At 36.7% G+C, this 7,923-nt stretch overlaps 1 pseudogene; it reads right to left on the bottom strand.

Moving 5' to 3' along the window:
• Positions 1–4,941: 4,941 nt before the first annotated feature.
• LOC131403186 (small ribosomal subunit protein eS6-like) lies at positions 4,942–5,686 on the bottom strand (annotated as a pseudogene).
• Positions 5,687–7,923: the final 2,237 nt, after the last annotated feature.

The following is a 7,923-nucleotide window of genomic DNA, read 5'->3' as shown; positions in this document are numbered from 1 at the left end:
TTGTGTTGCTAAGTAGTATTCCAGTGTATAGATATACCACAAACTGTTGATTCATTTATTCTCATTGGAGTTGTTTCCAAGTTTTAACAATTAAAAATAAAGCTGAAATAAACATGCGTGTACAGATTTTTGTGTGCACATAAGTTTTTAGTTCTCTTGGGTAAATATTTGGGAGTAAGACTGCTACTCCCATATAAGAATAAGTAAACATATAAGCACTGTATATGTTTAAATTTGTTTGTTAAAAAAACTATTAAACAGTTTTTCAAAGTGGCCATACTGTTTTATAGTCTTATCAGCAAAGCATGAGGATTCCAGTTGTTCCACATCTTTGTCAACACTTGGTAGTGTCAGGATTTTTTTTTTTTACCTTCTAATAGATGTATAGTGGTGTTTCATTGTGATTTTACTTTGTGTTTCCATCATGAGTATTGGCATCTTTTCATATGATTATTTACCATCAATATGTCTTTTTGAGTAAAGTGTCAGTTCAAAACTTATGTTTCTGTCTTTTGAGTTATTTCTTGTTGAATTTTGTGAATTCTTTACATTCTGAATAAAAGTCTTATTTTATTGAGGTATAATTGATATATAACATTATATTAGTTTCAGGTGTATAAAATAATGATTTGCTATTTGTATATATTGGGAAATGATCACCACAATAAGTCTAGTTAACATCTGTCACCATGCATAGCTACAAAATTTTTTCTTGTGATGAGAACTTTGAAGACTTACTCTCTTAGCAACTTTCAACTATGCGGTACAGTATTAACTATAGTTATTATGCTGTACATTACATCCCCACTACTTATTGATTTTATAACTGGAAATTTGTACCTTTTGATCTCCTTCACTCACTTTGCCCACCCCCCCACCCCTCAACTTTGGCAACCAGCAATCTGTTCTCTGTAGGCATGAGCTTGTTTTTTTGTTTGTTTGTTTTAGATCCCACATGTAAGTGAAATCCTACAGTATTTGTCTTTCTCTGTCTGACATTTCACTTAGCATAATGCCCTCAAGGTCCATCCATGTTGTCATAAATGGCAAGATTTCATTCCTTTTTATGGCTGAATAATATTTCAGTGTATATATACACCACATTTTCTTTATCCATTCATCCATCAGTGGACACTTAGGTTGTTTCCATGTCTTGGCCACTGCAAATAATGCTGCAATGAACATGCAATGAATATGAAGTCTTTTGTCAGAAATGAGACTTCTAAATATTTTCTCTCAGTCTGTAGGTTTATCTTTTCCTTCTCTTAACAGTGATTGTTTCAGAACAAAAAGTTTTCATGTTTATAATTGCTCATGTTTTGGCAGCATTTGACATTGGCTTTCTCATCCTTCAAGACTCAGTTTCAGGAGGCCTACCTGAATTAGGCTCCTCCAGCTCCTTTATCTTAGCAAATTTCTATCATATTACCCTATACATTTTCTTTATGGCACCCCTCACAAACTGTAATTATTTTATTCATTTATTATGTTTATTATCTGTATTCCCCACTACATTATAAGCTCCGTGAGGAATGGGGGCTGCATCTGCTTTTTCACTAGTACTATCAATGACTAATATAGCGCCTGGCAAATAACTATGGAAAGGAAGGAAACAAGGAGAGAAAGAAGGAAGGCACAAAGGAAGAAAAGGAAAATCTTGAGGGAGAGGTCCAAGATTATTCTGAGAATTCAACTTCAAGAAACTAGCTAATTGTTATGATTTAAATGGAAATAGAAAATACAGGATTGAACAGCAACTCCCCACTTCCAGCCCACCCCCCATCAGCCCTTGGCAACCACCATTTTACTTTCTGTTTCTATGAGTTTGACTACTTTAGATACCTTATGTAAGTGGAATCAGGCAGTATTTGTCCTTCTGTGACTGACTTATTTCACTTAGCATAATGTCCTCAAGGTTCATCCATATCGTAGCATATGATAGCATTCTCTTCTTTTTTAAGGCTGAATAATATTCCATTGTATGTATGTACCGCATTCTCTTTATTCATTCATCTGTTAATGAACATGTAAGTTGTTTCCACCTCTTGCCTATTGTAAATAATGCTGCAATGAACATGGGAACGCAAAATATCTTTGAGATTCTGTTTTCAATTCTTTTAAATAAATATCCAAAAGTAGGATGGCTGGATCATATGGTAGTTCTATTTTCAATTTTTTGAGGAACCTCATACTGTTTTCTGTAGTGGCTGCACCATTTTAATTACCATCAACAGTGCACAAGTGTTCCAATTTTTCAACATCCTTACCAACACTTGTTATTTTCTGTTTTTTTGACAATGGACATCCTAACAGGTGTGAGGTCATATCTCATTGTGGTTTTGATTTGCATCTCCCTGATAATTAGTGATGTTGAGCATTTTTCGTATACCTGTTGGCCATTTGTATGTCTTTTTTTTGTGTGAGGAAGATCAGCCCTGATCGGATGGCACCCTAACATCGGATGCCAACCCTCCTCTTTTTGCCGAGGAAGATTGGCCCTGGGATAACATCTGTGTCCATCTTCCTCTACTTTGTATGGGACACCACCACAGCATGGCTTGACAAGCTGTGCGTCGGTGCGCTACCAGGATCCAAACCTGCAAACCCTCGGGCTGCCGAAGCGGAGCACGCACACTTAACCGCTGCGCCACCGGGCAGACCCCTGTATGTCTTCTTTGAAGAAATGTGTATTCAAGTTTTTAGCCCACTTTTTAATTGGTTGTTAGTTTTTCGGCTATTGAGTTTTATGAGTTTCTTATATATTTTAGATATTAACCCTTTATTGGATAACTGGTTTGCAAATATTTTCTCCCATTCTGTAGGTTGCCTCTTCATTCTGTTGATGGTTTCCTTTGCTGCACAGAAACTTTTCAGTTTGATGCAGTCTCACTTATCTATTTTTGCTTTTGTTGCCTGTGCTTCTGGTGATATGTAAGAACAAACCTTTTAGCAAGGTCTTCCCGGCTTTCAAATTCTGACCCCAGCCTGCCTTTCTTCTTTGAGCTTCACCACCACACCACCGCACACCACAGTCCAGGCCACTGGACCACTCCCAGTCCCTGAGAATGCCATGCACATGTATGTATCTCTGCATATTGTCCTTTCTTCTTGGAATATTCACCCTCTGCTGTCTACCCAGCAGGTGCAGTATTACAAAAGTCTCTGGTGGCTTTCCTGATCCTCTTCCTCCCAAGGAAGGATTAGTTGCATTCAGCTTTGTTTGGTCCCCTAGTGAAGTACGTACTAGAGTTGTTTACAAAATTGTTTCCTGTTCTAGACTATATCCCAGAAATTAATATCTACCAGATAGTGTATGCTATTTTTTAAATAAATTTGGTCATTTTGTCTCGATTTCTTTATCTATAAAATGACAGTGCTTTTAAATTTGCTTGTCAATAATAACCAGCCGAAACTCATTTTTGAAATATAGATTTGAGGCTCCCTCCCATAGATTATGATTGCAGGGTTCCAGGAATTCATATTCGAAATGACCTCACTATGTGATTCTTATAATCAGGTATGTTTAAGAGAACTGAGTTAGATTACTCTAGGGCCCTACCCTGCTCTAAATTTTTTCCTTTTTTTGTCTATAATTTCTTACGGCATAGAAGAGAATAAAAGTGAAGGACAAAGGTGAAGGGCATGTTTTAAGATGACTAGCCAGAGTTTTGGTAACTGACACCCATCCCCTCTCCTTCAGTCCTTATTTTCAAGGGCAATTTTGAAATTTTAAGCCTGGTAAAAATGTGGAAATGTGATTAGAGTAAAGAGAAAGTAAGAGGAGAAACTGATTCGATGTATATCTAAATTACAAAAATACCTTAGACAATTTTCCATCAATAATCAAAATAACACCTTACACCGGTACAATGCTTACAACTTGCAAAATACTTTCCACTTCCTTTATCGTTTTTACACTTTATAACCACACTGTAAGTTCAGCAGGGAAAAGCAGGACAGCAATCATTATTTCCATTTTATACAAATATTTTTTGAGTGCCTATGTCATATGAGGAAAAAATAGAGTATTTCATATAGAAAAAGGCTATGATCTTCTATGCGTTTAAAAGAGGTAAAGTTCTCAAACTGTATATGCCCAGGTAAAGAGTTATTGGACTGAGTTGGAAAGATATATTATCCAGATATTTCAAGGCCATCGAAATCTTCTTTTCCCACCACCTATGCAGAGTTATTCAGGGAACTGCTATAAATGCCCTCTTGACTTTTCAAATTTGAAATAATTTCAGAATTACAGAAAAGTTGCAAAAATAGTAGTTTCCATATACCTTTCATCCAGCATCCTCTAATGTTAACATTTTACATACCACAGTACAGTTATCAAAATCAGGAAATTAATATTGGTACAATACTAGTGACTAAACTACAGACTTGAAACATTTTTCCACTAAGGTCCATTTTCTGATGCAGGATGTAATCCAGGATCCCACATTGCATTTAGTTGTCAAGTCTCCTTAGTCTCCTTCAATCTGAAATAGTTCCTTGGTCTTTCTCTCTCTTTCGTGACCTTGACACTTTGGCAGAGATACTGGTAGAGTTATTTTGTCGCATATCCCTCGATTTGGGTTTGTCTGATGCTTTCTCATGTTTAGATGAAGGTTATGCATTTTTGGCAAGAACACCACAGAAATGGCATTGTGCCCTTCTCAGAGCATAAAGTCAGGAGACATGGTGGTCTCTGCCAAGTTTCTCCATGTAATTATTCCCCTTCCCTTGTCATTAATAAATATCTTAGGGGAAATACTGAGACTATACAAATATCCTGCTTCTCCTCAAACTTTTACCCACTAATTTTAGCATCCTTCAATATATTTTGCCTCTGATAATTATCACTATGGTGTTTGTCTAATGAAGATTTTCTTTCTTCTTCTTCTTTTTTTTTTTTTTTGGATATCTGATCTTATTTGTTACTCTTAGAAAATTTCATTTTTGACTGGACTCAGACTTAGAGGTAGAAGCTTTCGGGACAGCCCCTGTCTCTTGGCAATCTGTTCCTGGTGTTTTTCTTTGGCCTCCTTCACTCTCTTGGCCAAAAGTTCAGCATATTCTGCAGCCTCTTCCTTGTTTTTCTTAGTACACTGTTTCTTCAGAGCAATAGGCCGCCGTTTGTGTTGCAGGACACGTGGAGGAACAAGATGCTGAATCTTGGGTGCTTTGGTCCTAGGTTCTTACCTTTTTTGTCTAGGGGCTTTCTCACAACATTCTAGCGGACATCATCCTCTTTAGAGAGATTGAAAAGTTTGCAGATTCTGCTAGCTCTTTTGAGCCCCACACGACGAGTCACAGTAGTATCAGCGAGTCCAGAAATATCCTTCTCCCCTTTTTTCACAATGAACAAGTTGAGAACACTCAGATTGGCAACCACAATGCAACCCCCAACAGATTTGTGCTTTCTTTCTCCAGTCCTCCTCCGTCTGTAACAGGAATGCCCCTCACTCAATAGCAGGCAGACACGGCCATGGGTCAAGACACCCTGCTTGATGGGGAAACCCTGCTTGTCATTCCCACCACTGATTCGGACCACATAACCCTTCCACTCTTCACCCAGAGCGTCAGCAGCAACTTCTGTGGCCATACGCTTCTCACAAAATGTACAAAGTTGGCATTCATCGTCCACTTCCATGAGTTTCTGGCAGCCAGTGACCGGGAAAGAGATGTTCGGCTTCATCCTGAAGCAGCCGACTACCTCCGAGGCACCACAAAAAAAGAGGCTAATGAAGACTTTCAATTTTCCTCATTCCTCTATATATATTAGTTGGAATTTTTCTCTAAGGAGAAGCTATCCCTTCTCTCTCAATTATTTATTCATTCATTTGTGCCCTTCATTTTTGCTTGTGTGTTCCCTCTGTTTCCCTTCTTTGCCAGGCCAGTAGGAATTTAGCAAAGCAATAGATAAAAACAAATATCATTTAAAAAGACAACTCCCAAAGTATTTTCAAATTTTTTGCACTATCCTGTCTAACCAGATGGACTAGTCAAACAACAAAAAACTTAGATTAAGATCAGACACACAAACAACATTGATCAAAGCAACATGAATCCATAAGAAACAAACTGACCAAAAAAAAGACAAAAGTCCTTACTCACTGACTGTGTGTGGTATCTTAGGGGCAAAAATTAAATCAATGCATTTTGACAACCAATGTTCATTTTGTTTGTCTCCAACTCTCTAACCGGGTAAAGTTTCTAAATAAAAGAAGAAGCTAATTGCTTTATTTCAAAATGGATAGTGGTTTTTAATGGTTTATTTTGGCTTGGGGCTTTTTCTCTCCAACCAGGACATCTATTCTTCTTCAGAGAACAAAACAGAAAATAAATTATTGGTACCGAAGTAGTATGAATATTGATACCATCAGATGTTTCTACCCTAAGAAAGATTATTTCCACATCTATCATCAATGAAATGTTTTGCAAAACAGGTTGTTTTTCCAACAGATTGGTGTATGGTGAATCAAAAAAGTTTGCATGTGAGGAGAATAAGCATTGATTCTAGAAATGAGCCACAATCTCTTGGGTGGCCTAAGAACAAGTTACCAAACTTGCCTAGACCTGATTTTTCCATCTGTGAAATGATGATAGTTTTTACCTACCTCATTAAGAGATGTCAGACATTAATTAATGTTCATAATGGGCTTGAGATCTGTGATTAAATCTGTTATCCTTATGGAAAACAGAGCCATTCAACCACTGAGGAGCAGTAAACAAATCAGGGGGATGTATAGTCCATGGAAAGAAATACTAAAGAGTGAAAAGTTAGTCAAGAATGAGGAGTGGGGGCTGGGACAAGAACCTCTTTCGGTGTGTAAGTATTCGTGCATTGTTATTGTTCATGGAATTAAGAAATACACCTCTCTGATGTCTCAATATGCGGACTCTTCTTCGCCACACTAAGGTTCTTAACCTTTTTCGTGTCATGAATATTTTTAACACTTCAGTGAAGCCACAGACCTCTTCTCATAATGCTTTTTAAATACATTAAAAAGTATGTAGGATTATGAAAGAAACCAATTTTATTAAGGCACAGTTATCATAATGTTTTTAAAAATTTAGTCAGAATTATATGTATGCTTCTTTATTAAATTAGATGAGATCCAATAGCAGTCTAATAACTACCATAATTTCAAAGTTGTGATGGTTGTAAACAACATTTCAAGATATTTGCAACAACTCTAATGTGATATAAAAATATCCGTGTTTTCTGTTAGTGATAAGGTTAGAGGAACTGCTCTTATTATTGTGGTTTGTTGCCTACATTTATAATTTTAAATTGCTAAGTTTTAGTTGGAAGTTACTGAAAATAAAGATGTATTATTCTTCCCATCCAATTTCACGGACCCTCTAAATTTTATCCATGGGCTTCTTGGGGTATTTGGATCTCAGGTTAAGAAACTCTGTTCTAAACCTATCCTGGAAACCCTCAGATAGCCAAATACTTGATATTATTTCTCCAAGTGCAATCAGGTGATCATAGCTATGGAGTGTTTATTAAAAATGCAAATCTCTTGACCTTTTCCTAGACCTGCCGAATCTGTATTTTTAACAAGCATTCAAGTGACTGATATACACACTAAAGTTTGAGAACTGCTTCAAAAGTGGTTACATCAATACTTATCTTCAATAGAATCACAATTATCAAGCCACAGATTCTTAAATATTAGTTTGAGGTATTACAATGTCGTATAATATTATAATATGGTAGGTCTGGAAGGGGCCTAGAAATTTCAATCTTTTAATAGGCCTTTCAAATATTGTGATGAATATGTTCTCAACTCCATTATGAGAAATATTCCTAAACGAAGACACTAAAAGTCAAAGTATAAAATCTGCCCAGGAATGAGAGGAACCCAATCAGGAGCTTTCCATCAGAATCATCATCACAATACTCCACTACCCTTTCCTTTTCTG

The sequence above is a fragment of the Diceros bicornis genome, unplaced genomic scaffold (genome assembly GCF_020826845.1).
Source record: "Diceros bicornis minor isolate mBicDic1 unplaced genomic scaffold, mDicBic1.mat.cur scaffold_55_ctg1, whole genome shotgun sequence".
Lineage (NCBI taxonomy): Eukaryota > Metazoa > Chordata > Mammalia > Perissodactyla > Rhinocerotidae > Diceros > Diceros bicornis.
The sequence above is the reverse complement of the archived record's forward strand: the minus strand, read 5'-3'. Positions and strand labels throughout refer to the sequence as shown.